General features: G+C 43.1%; 1 long non-coding RNA gene across 3 annotated transcripts; it reads right to left on the minus strand.

Annotated features, from left to right (window-relative positions):
* Nucleotides 1-1,557: 1,557 nt before the first annotated feature.
* Nucleotides 1,558-14,385, minus strand: LOC125535138. 3 transcript variants are annotated; one of them, XR_007294585.1, is made up of 4 exons: nt 13,539-14,380; nt 12,976-13,071; nt 1,977-3,624; nt 1,558-1,647 (listed from the first exon to the last, which is right to left on the minus strand). It is a non-coding gene; the product is annotated as an uncharacterized LOC125535138 (long non-coding RNA). The 3 variants fall into 3 exon arrangements; XR_007294584.1 differs by lacking the exon at nt 1,558-1,647 and having other exon boundaries at nt 1,676-3,624; nt 13,218-14,385; XR_007294583.1 differs by lacking the exon at nt 1,558-1,647 and having other exon boundaries at nt 1,676-3,624; nt 13,539-14,382.
* Nucleotides 14,386-14,448: the final 63 nt, after the last annotated feature.

The following is a 14,448-nucleotide window of genomic DNA, read 5'->3' on the forward strand; positions in this document are numbered from 1 at the left end:
AGTCAAGTAGAGGCATACTAGTGACACTTTGTTTGTCTATGTATTCACACATGTATTATGTTTCCGGTTAATACAATTCTAGCATGAATAATAAACATTTATCATGATTATAAGGAAATAAATAATAACTTTATTATTGCCTCTAGGGCATATTTCCTTCAGCCGAGATGGGCTTGCAAACTCTCTGTTACCTATTGCAATATTTTCGGTCCCACCGAGATATGAAATCGGCCCCACGAGTTTGCTTGGCCAACTCTCTGTTTCGCTTATTACCAAATCAGTCCCACCAAGTTTGAGTAATCGGTCAAACCGAGTTTTGGATTTACCCTAACCCTAGCACATCGGTCCCACCGAGTTGATCCAACTCGGTCCCACCGAAAATCCTAACGGTCACTAGATTTGCTGAATCGGTCTGACCGAGTTTATCAATTCGGTCCCACCGAGATTGGCAAGTTGTGTGTAATAGTTAGATTTTGTGTGGAGGCTATATATACCCCTCCACTTCCTCTTCATTCTAGGGAGAGAGCCATCAGAACGAACCTACACTTCCAACTTACCTTTCAGAGAATGAACCACCTACACTTGTGTTGAGGCCAAGATATTCCATTCCTACCATTATGAATCTTGATCTCTAGCCTTCCCCAAGTTGCTTTCCACTCAAATCTTCTTTCCACAAATATCCATATCCCGTGAGATAGAGTTTGAGTGTTGGGGAGACTATCATTTGAAGCACAAGAGCAAGGAGTTCATATCACACACCATTTGTTACTTCTTGAAGAGTGGTGTCTCCTAGATTGGCTAGGTGTCACTTGGGAGCCTCCGACAAGATTGTGGAGTTGAACCAAGGAGTTTGTAAGGGCAAGGAGATCGCCTACTTCGTGAAGATCTACCGCTAGTGAGGCAAGTCCTTCGTGGGCGACGGCCATGGTGGGATAGACAAGGTTGCTTCTTCGTGGACCCTTCGTGGGTGGAGCCCTCCGTGGACTCGCGCAGCCGTTACCCTTCGTGGGTTGAAGTCTCCATCAATGTGGATGTACGATAGCACCACCTATCGGAACCACGACAAAAACATCTGTGTCTCCTATTGCGTTTGAATCCTCAAAACCCTTTCCTTTACATTCTTGCAAGTTGCATGCTTTACTTTCCGCTGCTCATATACTCTTTGCATGCTTGCTTGATATGTATTGTGTTTGTTAAACTTGTGCTAAAACTCCACTTCAACTTAGAAAAATAAAAAACTGCAACTTTTGGTACTTAGTGTCTAATCACCCCCCTCTAGACACCTCTTCTCGATCCTTTCAGATAGACCCTCGCCTTCTGTCGAGTTCTGCCTTTTGCCGAGAGCCATCATCTCAGATATAGACTTTGAAGACACTCTTAAAGATACCCATTCATGTACAAAAATTGCATAAATTTGACAAGCGTTCATGGATACATGAATCTTTGTTTTGACCATCTTGATGGCCTTGTAAATGCCTGAAATATGAGCAGCCACTACTCAAAGCACATTTGGCGGTGTTCCTCTATAGTACTAAAATATTTTTAGTAGTAGTTGAATGTTACAAAATAGTTTATTCGAAATCAGTAACGTCTTCTCTATTCATTTTTCCAGGATCAGGGACCATCATGTATGAGCCTAATATATTCCTGGAAAAAACAAAGATTACCATGTAAATGTGCTATAAAGATCAAACATAATCTTTACTAAACGCGCCGCATGATTAGGCCCACTGAGTTTAATCTAACGGCTAGTGTTAATCTAATATGTTTCCAGTGTGCACTTTCAGATTTACATTGTCTGACCGTACTCCACCGCAGAGGAGGATACAAACTCCACACACACTTCACCAAAACCCCTACAATCACGCATCATGCAAGACAGCCAAATAAAAAGAGACATATATCCCATAAAAGAAGGAACAGATCCCCAGGCTGATCCCCTCCCCGCACGGAAGCATCGTCGCCTTCCTGATTACCTTGTCGCCGACAGCAGCGTCACCTTCCTGGCCGGCGCCCTCCCCGTCCTGCACCTACCCATCATGTGTGGGGTTGTTCCTCCATCACCTCCTCACCGCGGACAGGCCGTCAGCTCCCTGCACCGCCTTAGCCATCCTCTAAAACATCACACAATATTTTAATACGATATTAGACATCTCTTCTTCTTGTTCTTCTAATTAGCACGAACAGTAATGGTTACATGGTGTGCTTTATACCTCTTTCCCAAAACAATGTTAAAACAGACTATGTTCTGAATAGAATGAGCAGATTATGTATTTTTAAGTGTGGATGAGAGAGTAGTCTGAGCAAAACAATGTTAAAACAGACTGCGTACCTTACCAGAACTACCATCAAAATGGTTTGCTGCAAAAAAAGAACACAGTTATAATTCCTTATGCTAATCTCTTTGTTCAAGAACACTTCCTGACAAGCCAATCTCTATCAGATTTTGCAATGTCATTAGATAATTTTCTTATAGCCTCCTGTGGGTCTGCATGCCAACATTTTTTTCCACATGATCAAGCATGAATGCCTTCATAAATAAAGCAACTCAAAATGGTGCAGTCGATTAATAGGGTGCTCTCTAACTGTGCTTGAATAATAAATGTGTTCGTGAGCTGCATCTGCAACATTGGGCCATGAATTTACTACAAATACATCTCATTTATAATTTAACCTTGGTATGGTTGCAAATGTCAAAAGGTATATTAGCTAAAGATTGTTGCTTGAACACTGACCTTTGTGGGTGCAGGGCGCAGGGACCATGAACCGAACAACCATAATCTAGAAAACAAACAAGTTCTTTATAAGGAAAAAGAAACAGATGGCATGGAGATGGAAAATATCTCTATTTCTTCACTTGTGCCTAGCACCAAATCTATACCTGCCCTATAATAAATCATGTGAATAATCTCATAATAGGTTCTTGTTTATACTGGTTTTAGGAAAAATTTCCACAAACTCCGGCCCCGTATGAATCTTGTGCATCAACTCTTTAAAGTTTAAAGGAAGAGGAAACATCAACTCTACAAGGGAAGGGGAAACTAAATTATTGCATGTCTCCTTTTCGTTGATTCAAAGCAAGTGGAAACTAAAATCTGGGAGATTTGTAGACAGGATAAAATATGAAGATATATGAGCCAGCGTTGTAACTTCACATCGAGACATCAACAAAAGCCTTTGCCTGAACAAAAAATTGCTATCATCAAAAGAAAAGAAAAATAGATAGATCACACCATTACCTAGCACATGGCCCTCTGAAACTCGCAGTTCAACCTCTGCGATTAGAACAGGTAGCTGGACTCGTCTGAACCCAATCTCGCCTCCCAAAGCATAACTGGAAACCAACCAGTGAACCAAACGCTCACACATAACGTAAGCTTGAGTCACTACCACATGAATACAGTCTAGGGATGCGTTGTAGCCTTGTAGGACGTGGGGGAAAGAAAGGCGTGGATGGACAAAAAGCGTTCGTTGTCGCTGCAGCTTGGGAGCACCATGGGGAGCGAAATCTAGGCAATTGGCCCCGCCCTGATTGAGCACGAACAGCAGTCGATGGATACGGCGGCTGTCGCGGTGCACTAATGAATTCGTCGTCGTCCCTGGAGAACTTGGGTTACGAACACACTGCCATTACACGATTTAAATGTGATTCAGTTCTATATATAATTTAAAAAATTGATACGCCTCGTTTTGTTGAGTGCCACATGATTGTATACTACTGTGCAAAAAATTGAGAACTATTTTGTCTGTGCCAAGTAAACTGATGACAATAAATCTTATATCAATATCAAAGGAGACCCAAAAACACGTTTTTTAATTAAAAGATCCTTACAACCAGATATTAGTATGAAATCATGTGGTAGAGCCGAAAATTAAATGATATATGTTACGAGCTAGCAAAATAAAAACAAAAGAAACATAATCCGAGTGCATAATAGCAAGTTTCAGTCCCATCCATGTTAAGACATGAATACCCTGGTTCATTCCTTCTCTCCTCAGATGTTAAGACATAATATTACTTGAAATGTGGTAGGTGCAGCGTAGCCAGAGAAAATAATGTGATAGATTTCTAAAAAATAATGGAAAGTATCAATTGGACTCCTCAGAATGGGAAAGATCCTAATCCCCAAGGATTAAATACAAGCAACAAAATATTATCATAACAAACAAATTTTATTAGACATGCAAAACCACTACAACTTTCAAAGTATACAGTTAAATTTTATTTTATTTTTTATTGTTGTACGTACGCAAAAATGCGCAAAGGGTTTTATAGACTTGTGGTACATTTTGTAGTCTTTTTAGTGATGCGTCCTCAAAAGTATAGAGATTAACAAAAGGTCGGCATGCCTGCACATTGGCGGAGGCAGGATTACTGAGATTAGGAGGTTGTGGAGGGCCCAGTTAGAGAAAAAAACAAGTCAAAAAAGCAAAAAACATTCAAGAGCACTCATTATTTACTATTTTGCAAAAAAACATCAATTTTGTTCTCATTTAATGAGAGCAATCTCCATTTCTGCTCTCTAAGTGCTAAAAAGGCAATGAGACATGTGTGAATGAAAAATAAACATACATAGTAGATATAAACTTTAACCATTGGATATGTTTATTCACTTATATGATCACAATAAGTAAACGTATCTTTGGTGTCCATAAATAAAGCAAAACATATAATGTGCTGAAGTATATGCTAATTATGAAATAAATGACAATCATGTCATCAGATATGATAAGCACACAAGCAAAGATAAAAGGAATGACATGCCATGATATCTCTAGCCAGGTTCTCTTTTTAATACCCGGAAGAAGAATCTGCTTGGTCTCTTTCAGTTGTGCCTCCAACTTTATTCTGTGACAGCGGTGTAGAGTTTGGACCAGATTCACTGGGAGCATTAGAGAAGTCTTGAATAAATGATTTACCCATGCAGTAGTTGGAACATGGTCCTATTGATCAGTTCTAAGATGAAGCCCCGCTACTTGGTGTTGCTGCCTAAAAGGCCACCTAAAATGATCATGGAGAACATTCTGTTGATCCTTCTATTTTTTAGAATGACATCAAGAAGTAACTTCCTGGAATGGTATGATAGTTCTAGTACTTAGAAATCTATTGTCCTTTTCATTTTCTAGGCATATATTTTATCACGTACAGCCTGATCCTTCTATTTTCTGTACAAGAAAACTGAATTCCAGTTTGAATCAGATTTATCATCATATTCCAATAGTAAAAATGAATTTTGAACAAACAGTAGAAACGCAAGCATGACTAAAAGGTATTTTCAAAATAGCATGACCAGAAACCTTGTACACATAGACATCATAAACCTTGCAAATTGCAGTACAACCATAATATTAATATCATTTATGATTTCCAAAAATTACCAAAAAGGAAATCTACCACTAGTAGAAAACGGAGCTTTAAAACCGGTTTGTAAGGACCTTTAGTGCCGGTTATGGAACCGGCACTAAAGTGTGGGCACTAAAGCCCCCCCCCCTTTAGTACCGGTTCGGCACGAACCGGCGCTAAAGTGCCACCATGTGGCGTGAGCTCACGCCCTGGTATGGGGGACCTTTAGTACCGGTTGGTGTTACCAACCGGTACTAAAGGTTTTTTTTTTGAATTTTTTTTTTTGAAAATTTTGGAAAAAAATTTTGATTTTTTTTCGATTTTTAATTTTTCTGGATTATTTGATGATTTAGTCTCTAATCACCTTTCTTAACTGCTCAAGTGTGGATCACTCATTCCAAATCATCTAACTTCCGACCGGTCACCCATCCCTCTCACTACTCCAGCCCGAGCACGCTTAACTTTCGGGTTCTATTCTCCTTCGTTTCCAAGTCTGCACTTGTTGTTTTCCTGACAATAGTAAGATGTTAATCCTATTAACCCTCAGGAGTTTAGCTTGAGCATGAAGTCACACATTTCACCATTTGAGTTTGAAACTATTATTCTAAAAAAAATAGTAATTATTTAGTAACGCTAATATTTCTTGAATAAGTTTGACCATAGTTTGACCACAATTCGACCATAGTTTGACCATATTTGACCAAAATTCAAAAAATTGAAATAATTATTTAGTAACACTAATATTCTTGAATAATTATGTAGTAACATTAATACTTCTTGAATAAGTAGTTTGACCGGATTTAACCAATTTTTTTTAAAAAAACTGAAATTTGACCATATCTTTTTTTTTCTTTTGGAATTTGAGGATTCTAAAAAATTCCAAACAGGCCGTAGGCGGTCTCCATCGGATGCGGATTTTCGTGCTGAATTTTTTGATATATTATACGTTTTTTTTCCGACATCGTATGCAAAAGTTATAGCCGTTTTACATTTTCCCTACACTTTTTGCAAAACATGTCCAAATTTAAGTTTTCAAATTTTCCTAACTAGTAGATGTAGTAATATAACTACCTCTCGAAGGATTTTATTTTCTGAAGTTTTTATCATTTTCTTTTGATTTTTTCAAAACTGAAATGGCGATACACGGGGGGGGCGGGGGGGGGGGGGGGTAGAGTTTGAAAATTGCTCTATAGTGCCGGTTTATGTCTTCAACCGGGACTATAGGTTAAGACTCTGTAGTGCCGGTTGGTGACGCAAACCGGTACTATAGGTTAGACCTTTAGTACCGGTTTGTGTCACAAACCATCACTAAAGGGGCTCGTGGGGCCCTGGCCTGACGCCAGCCTGCCACCACCCTTTTAGTACCGGTTCGTGGCACGAACCGGTACTAAAGGTTCATTACGAACCGGCACTAATGCATAGCCATTCGAACTGGCACTATTGATCACATTAGTGCCGGTTTTTTTACAAACCGGCACTAATGTGCTTCACGTTTGACCCTTTTTCTACTAGTGTACATGTATATCCTTATAACATAAAAAGGAGATACGGGGGCAATGATCATGGTGCCCAGCTGCGACGTATCTGCCATGCTGTCTGCTGTCCCATGTATAACCTCTAAGAATTTTCCATAAGTAACTATGGTAAAATATACCTGACTCGAATTTAAACAAATGATAACACAATCTTCAGATGGATAAAATCACATCACCGTTGGATAAAGAATGCCGTTGTCTGAGAGCGTGGAAAGTCCTTGACCTGTTTGGAATCATTGAATACTAACAGATGTTTCAGGAAGCAAACCCTAATTTCATTAGTATTTTCAAACCATGCACATCGGAGTCCTTCTCTCTATCATAACTAATCCTAAAAATTAGCATAAGTCTAAAAGCTTTCGAGGTAGTATATATGCTAAAAAGAGAGAGAGAGAACAAGGTGGAGCAGCAGCCAGCACCGCTCTTCGGGCGGTGACCGCGGCGAACAAAGTGAGGCTCGCACGAAACCACTTTCCCCTGCTACAGTAACTGACTGGCGACTTGGGCGATTTGCCGGCGACTGGCTTCTTGCCGTTTCTTCTTCTTGTTTCTTTCTTCTTCCTTTTGGATTTCTTATCCTCCCCTAATCTCAGTTTCTAGTTTCCTTCTTCCTCTATGATCCCTTTATATCCTCTCCCGTCCTTTCTCAAGTCATTTTTCTCCTGTTCCTATCTGCTAGCCATTTCTTTTACAGTCCCAAATTCCTATTTTTTCTCTTCCTTTTATCCCAGATAGCTGATTTCTTTGCCTAGCGTTCTGGGTTTGTGCCGGAGTCAGGGGCGATGGCGGCGGCGCCGGAAATTGAAGGCTGTACGGCTCCTCGAGGGATGGGGATCGGATACGATGCGGTTGAACTAGTTGACTGGACCTCCTTCAGAAAGCATGGGTCAGAGTTGCTCAAGAGGTCCAAAGATCCCCTGAGATGTTTGGGTCGGATGAGAGAAAGGGCTAGGGAATTCCTTGGGCATGATTTTGGACGGCTGCAAAAGGTTTCTATAGTGAATAAAATCGTATTGATGACAGATAAGGTGGGGATTTTGCCCTATCAAGGTGAGGAGCGGACGCAGGATTTTATATCTATGAAAGGGGAGCAGAATTGTGAGGTGAAGGAAAGGCCTTGCATCATTTTCCAAGGGTCAGTCCTCGCCTTTTCGGGAGATCTCGCAGCAGCCAGTACTGAAGGTGCTCAGACCAGGAAGAACTGGGTTATTGATGGCCCGGTGGAGGCGGATGTGATGACACTCTTGCTGGATGGGGATAACCTACCTGTTCCTATGGATGATGATTTTGGGAGGAGTTTTCGAATCGAAGCTCAGTCTAATTCCGTAAGAGATGTACTGGAAGTGAATTTGGGAGAGAATGACGAGGTTGCTAGTGTGTGTGCACACGTTCAGGGACCCATTCATATGTGTGTCGGTCTTGGTATTCATCTAATAAAAGAGCAATCTTGTTCTGATCATGTCCGTCTTAATTTCAATCCTTTTGAGAAGCCAACTGAACTGAAACGGAACTATGCAGCGAAGTTCACGAATAAGGAGATATGTACTGTTCGCTTTGATTATGGAGTCTCAGTGGAGGAGGATCCAGATCCAGGGGGTAGTTGGGTACTGGGAAATCATTCAGTACACCTGAAGGAAGAAGCTGGTTCTACTGATCCAAGAAACATGTCATTTCTTCAGTACGCATGCTACACTGGTATAAAGAAGCATCTATTTTTGCCTGTCGGTACAGCAGTTTACATCGTTGACTTGTCTGATGGAAGCAAGGGTTCTAGTCCAGCTGTGCCATACCAGGAAAATACGAACAAGAAGAAAACCATAAGGGCAGATGGTGAGGCACTGGATAGCTCTGTTTTAGGTCATATACTGGATGAATCGGCAGCATCCCTCGAGGATGACCGCCGGGAACAATGAATATCATGTGCTTGAATTGTCGGGGTTGTGGGCGGCCCGAGACAGTTCGTGAGATTAGTAACCTAATTAGGTTGCAACGCCCTGGTCTGGTCTTTCTCTCGGAGACCAAGATGTCTGCCAAGAGAGCACAAGGGCTAAAATGGAGATTTGGGTTCACAAATGCTTTTGGAGTTAACTGTGTGGGATTAAGTGGAGGACTTTGCCTATACTGGAATAACAACTCAATTGTGACTTTGAAATCTTTTAGCGGGTCACACATTGATGTCATGGTTTAGGATGATAGTGTTGGAGATATGGAGTGGCGATTCACCGGATTCTATGGTGATCCGAAGAGAACAAAGAGGAAAAGATGTTGGGACCTACTGAAATTCATGAGAAGGGAATATAATAACCCGTGGGTCTGTGCGGGCGACTTTAATGAAGTTTTGCATGCCTCCGAGCAACTAGGTGGTAATGAGAGGCAGGAGTGGAAGATGGAGGTTTTTAGGGATACCATTGAATATTGCCGTTTTGAGGACTTGGGCTACTTTGGCCTACCTTACACTTGGGACAATAGACAACAAGGGGATAGCAACATCAAGGTCCGGCTTGACCGAGCTTTGGGGGATGATAGATTTGCGGAGTGTTTTGATAATACAGTGGTTAACCATGTCCAGTGTGCCGAATCTGACCACTGTGCTCTCCTCATCTCTGTCAGGAAGTCTGAATGGATGGAGGAAGGAAGGGAAGGTAGACCTTTTCGATTCGAGAATGCTTGGACTCGACACGATCGGTATACACAAGTAGTAGAGGATTCATGGCACGTTAATACTAGTAATCTGCAAGGGATAAGTGCAGCTTTGAGTGGGGTGCGGCAGAGACTACAGAATTGGAGTAAATCTGAGTTTGGATCGGTGAAAAGACAGTTGAAATCCCTTCGGGCTCGGCTGGGGTATGTTCGACAAAATTCGCTTTTATCCGGATCGTGCAGAGAGGAGATGGAACTCATAGCTAGAATTTTAGAGTTGCTATCTAGGGAGGAAGCTTTGGAGAAACAGCGTTCAAGAGCCCTTTGGCTAGCTGCTGGAGATCGTAATACGTCTTTTTTTCAGGCCAAGGCTAAGGAACGTGCACGTATTAACAAAATTAAGTCGCTGAAGAGGGAAGATGGATCAGTTGCTAATTCTCAACCTGAGCTAGAAGCAGAGGTTCTCAATTATTATCAGGGACTGTTTACTGCTCAAGATGGAACCGACCCAGATCTGGTGACTTCTTGAGTTGATCGGAAGGTGGATGATGCAATGAACAGTAGACTTTGTGCACCGGTTACGAACGATGAAATAGAGCAAGCTCTTTTTATGATGCATCCTGATAGATCACCAGGCCCTGATGGATTTACCGCTGGCTTCTACATCCGTCATTGGAACATTTTAAAAGACACGGTATGTGAGGCAGTGAGGGATTTCCTGGAAGGTGGTCAAATGCCTGAGATGGTTAATTCCACGGTGTTGGTTCTCATTCCGAAGGTTAAAAACCCGCAACATCTCAGTCAATATTGGCCTATTTCTTTATGTAACGTGCTTTACAAATTAGCTTCGAAGGTGTTAGCCTTGAGATTGAGACCGTTACTGCAAGGATTAATCTCTGAAGAGCAGAGCGCTTTCGTTCCGGGCCGACTGATTACGGACAACGTACTCTTGGCATATGAGTGTATCCATTTTTTGAAGAGGAAGAAAGGAAAATCCGGGGCTTGTGCGGTGAAGCTTGATATGGCAAAAGCTTATGATCGTGTAGAATGGTCATACTTGAGAGCTATCATGAGCAAACTTGGCTTTGCAGATGCATGGATTAATAGAGTTATGTCCTGTGTGGAAACAGTTTCTTTTTCAGTTAGGGTTAATGGCAATTACTCTCAAATATTCAAACCTTCGAAGGGTATTAGGCAAGGTGATCCAATTTCTCCGTACCTTTTTCTCCTATGTGCAGAAGGCTTTTCTTGTATGTTGAAGAAGTATGGAGCTGGACATTTATCTCGTGGAGTGAGAGTTGGTATTCACTGTCCATGGATTTCTCACCTTCTTTTTGCAGATGACTGTATGGTATTCACTCAGGCGACAGCTGAAGGTGCTAATAGATTACAAGAAGTTCTGGAAAGATACCGCATTGGATCGGGCCAAATGGTTAACAAACAGAAGTCAGCTATATTTTTTAGCGGGAATTCTTATGACAATATGAAGGCGGCTATCCATCAAGGCACGGAGATTACAGTTGAGGCACTAGTTGAGAAATATTTGGGTCTCCCTACAGCTCTGCGAAGGTTCACTGATGAGAATTTTCAACATATTTTGGCTACTATTAAGAGACTTGTGGCGGGATGGGCACCTAAACTTCTTAGTAGTGCTGGACGTGAGGTGCTTATTAAGTCTATATGCCAAGCTATTCCAACTTACTCGATGAGCTGTTTCAAACTTTCCAAGAAGTTATGTAAAAAGATCACTGCAGTAATGGCTCGGTTCTGGTGGGGAGGAGATGAAAAAAAAAAGGAAAATGCATTGGGTTAAATAGAAGGATCTCTCTATACCAAAGGTTTGTGGTGGTATGGGGTTCAAAGATCTCATACTCTTCAATAAAGCTATGTTAGCGAAGCAAGGGTGGCGATTGATTTGTAATCCCAACTCGTTGTGTACTCGGGTCTTGAGAGGTAAATATTATCATGAAGGTAATCTATTGACAGCCGGAAATAAGAGGAATGCTTCTCATACTTGGAGAGCGATTTTGTATGGCCGTGAAGCTCTAAAGTTGGGCCTAATTAAACGCATTGGTGATGGTGCAAGCACGAGAATTTGGGATGATCCTTGGATACCTTCAAACTCAACTTTAAAACCAATTGTAAGGCTTCCTTCATCGGATGTTAACCTTGTGGAGGAATTGATGAACCCGGTTACGGGAGAATGGGATGAACAAGTATTGGAAACAAATTTTGTTCCGGTCGATGCCCAGGCTATTATGAGAATTCCAACTGGTCGCCTTGATGGAGACTTGTGGGGATGGCATTTGGAAAGGAACGGTAATTTTTCAGTCCGCTCTGCTTATAGGGCGCTTCTTGTAGCAAATACTACTATCAATCCAGTGATGGGCTCAAGAGGATCTGAACAAGTTTTCTGGAAGAAGCTATGGAAGATGAGAGTGCCTCCTAAGGTTCGTAATTTTTGGTGGCGAATCATCAAGAAGTTTATTCCTTGCCGTCAGGTTCTGAAGGATAGACATATTGAGAAAATTTCGTTTTGCCAATCATGTGGGCGAGATGAGACTATTAGGCACGCACTGTTTGAGTGTACATGGGCAAAACTTTTCTGGCAACAGCTGAAGGCTGTTACTTCATTCAAGCTACCTGACCTTCATCCGGGTACTTGGGCCATAGACCTTATTGACAGTGAGATGATTTCTTTAGATGATGCAGCTGTTGTTTTTTGTGGAGGATGGGCTGTGTGGGCGGAGAGGAATGCTAGGCACCATGAGGAGCAAGTTAGAATGGTGCCTCAATCTGTTAAGTGGACAACAGATATTGCTATGGATCTCTGTGTTGATGCTGACAAGAATAAAGTGTGTGGCCCAAAGGTGCAAGTCAAGTGGCAGCTGCCGCAAGAAGGAAGTCTGAAGATGAATGTGGATGTTAGCTTCCAGGTGAACTCGAATGAGGGAGCTACGGGTCTAGTCCTACGTGACCATTCTGGATCCTTGATCAGAGGCCAAGCTTTATGGTATGGGCAAGCTGAAAATGCTTTGATTATGGAAGCTTTTGCTGTTAGGGATGGAACTAAACTGGCTTGCGATCTAGGCCTCGGCAACATCACAATAGAAACTGATGCGAGAGAGGTAGTCAACCTCTGGAGGAGTCGAGAGCAGGGAAGATCAGAAATTGCACCGATTCTCCAAGAGATTGAAGAGCTCAGTAGCAACTTGGAATTTTTCCAACTGAACTTCATTGGGCGTGGAGCTAATGAAGGGGCACATCTTTGTGCTAAGCAGGCTTCTTCGATTAGAAGGAGATGTTTATGGATCAACTTTGTTCCTAGGTTTCTAGTTGAATGCCTGCAGAATGATTGTAATGCTACTGTTTAATGATAGCTCTTGTTTCGCAAAAAAAAGAGAGAGAGAACAAGGTAATAAACAAAGAACAGTTGCTCCCATTGATTGGTTTTACCTGTAGTCAAATGCAGGGAAATATAATGAAGAGCACTACTAAATCCACGGTGGCGATATCAATTACAGAAGTATCCACCAAGTGGTCGTGTTGAACCTGTAAGCCAAAACATGGGTCAGAAAAGTGAGAGACAGACAGCAAGCTGGTTAAATTTGAACTCTGCTGTCATAATTTAAGAGTTCAAACTTTACATAAGTGAACTCGAAACGAACTACAGTCTTTTCTTATATGATAACAACAACCTTGACAGCGACTTTTTTCCCATCATGTGCTTTGGCGGCATGGACTTGCACAAGAGAAGCACTTGCAAGCGGGACAAGGTCGAATTGTGCAAAAAACTACACCACCGGGAATAGGGGAAAGCCAAATTTCGTGTCAGAGTTTCTTCTAAACTAAAAACAAGCTGAGCATAAATCCAGGTTCTGTTTTGAGGTGAATACTCCATTGGCCAACAACTGAACTAAGCACGCTCAGTCTGATTGTGTGGTTTTGCTAATCAATATAGTAACCAAGTTACTTCAGCAGGGTGTAGGACAATGCTGTAATGCAATGAAAGAACTAACAGTTTGTGGCAATTCTCCAATCTCTTTCTTGAAGACTCCACAGACGTCCTTGTATGAGGAAACTGGGCACCTCTTGAGCATCGACGCCCTCATTGTCTGCACATACACCTGTGGTAGTACAAGCAAACAAGCAGTTGTTCCTTAGCCATAAAATTATGCAATCTTACAACACATGAATCCAAAGCGAATTCAGGCGTATCCACATAGAGTTAAGAATTTCGTTCCGCCATTGCGGAAGCAGAGCTCCTGGCGCGGTTGGCAGAGAGCCCACCCCGCGTGCGCCCACTTCGTAGCAAGGGAGGAGATGTGCGACCGGAGAGGCGAAGGATGCGGGCGCCGCCGCGTTCGTCGGAGCTCACGCGCGCACGGCCGCGTTTACCGGAACCCGCCCCGGGTGCACCCACTTCCTGGTTAGGGAGGAGACCGGTGCGTCCGGAGAGGAGAGGGGGAGCGGGCGCCGCCGCGCCGCGGGCTGGAGCGCGGCCGCGTTCGCCGGAGCTCACCCCCCGTGCACCCACTTCATGGTTAGGGAGGAGACCTGCGACCGGAGTGGCGGGGATGAGGCCGCCACCGAGTTGCTGGATCGCGCGCGGCGGCTCCCGCGGCCACTCCCGCGACGGCCCACGGCGAAGGTAGCAACGGGCGTCTCCCGCGGCGTTGCGGCTGGCGGCTCCAACGGCGACGGCGGGGCGGCGAACGGCGCGGGGAGGATGTGCGTGCGGAGGCTCGCCCGTGGTGTGGCGTCCGTTGGGAGGGGGAAGGGGGTGGGGGAGGTCGTGCGGGCGTTGAGAGGAGGAGGAGGAGAGGGGAGAGGTCGTGTGGGCGTGCGTCGTTGGGAGTGTATCTTTTTAACGGCGGTGCAGGTTAGCGAGGATGGATGGATTAGTGGCTTAATGCGTGGCTTGGTGTG

Source organism: Triticum urartu, chromosome 2 (genome assembly GCF_003073215.2).
Source record: "Triticum urartu cultivar G1812 chromosome 2, Tu2.1, whole genome shotgun sequence".
NCBI classification, from domain to species: domain Eukaryota; kingdom Viridiplantae; phylum Streptophyta; class Magnoliopsida; order Poales; family Poaceae; genus Triticum; species Triticum urartu.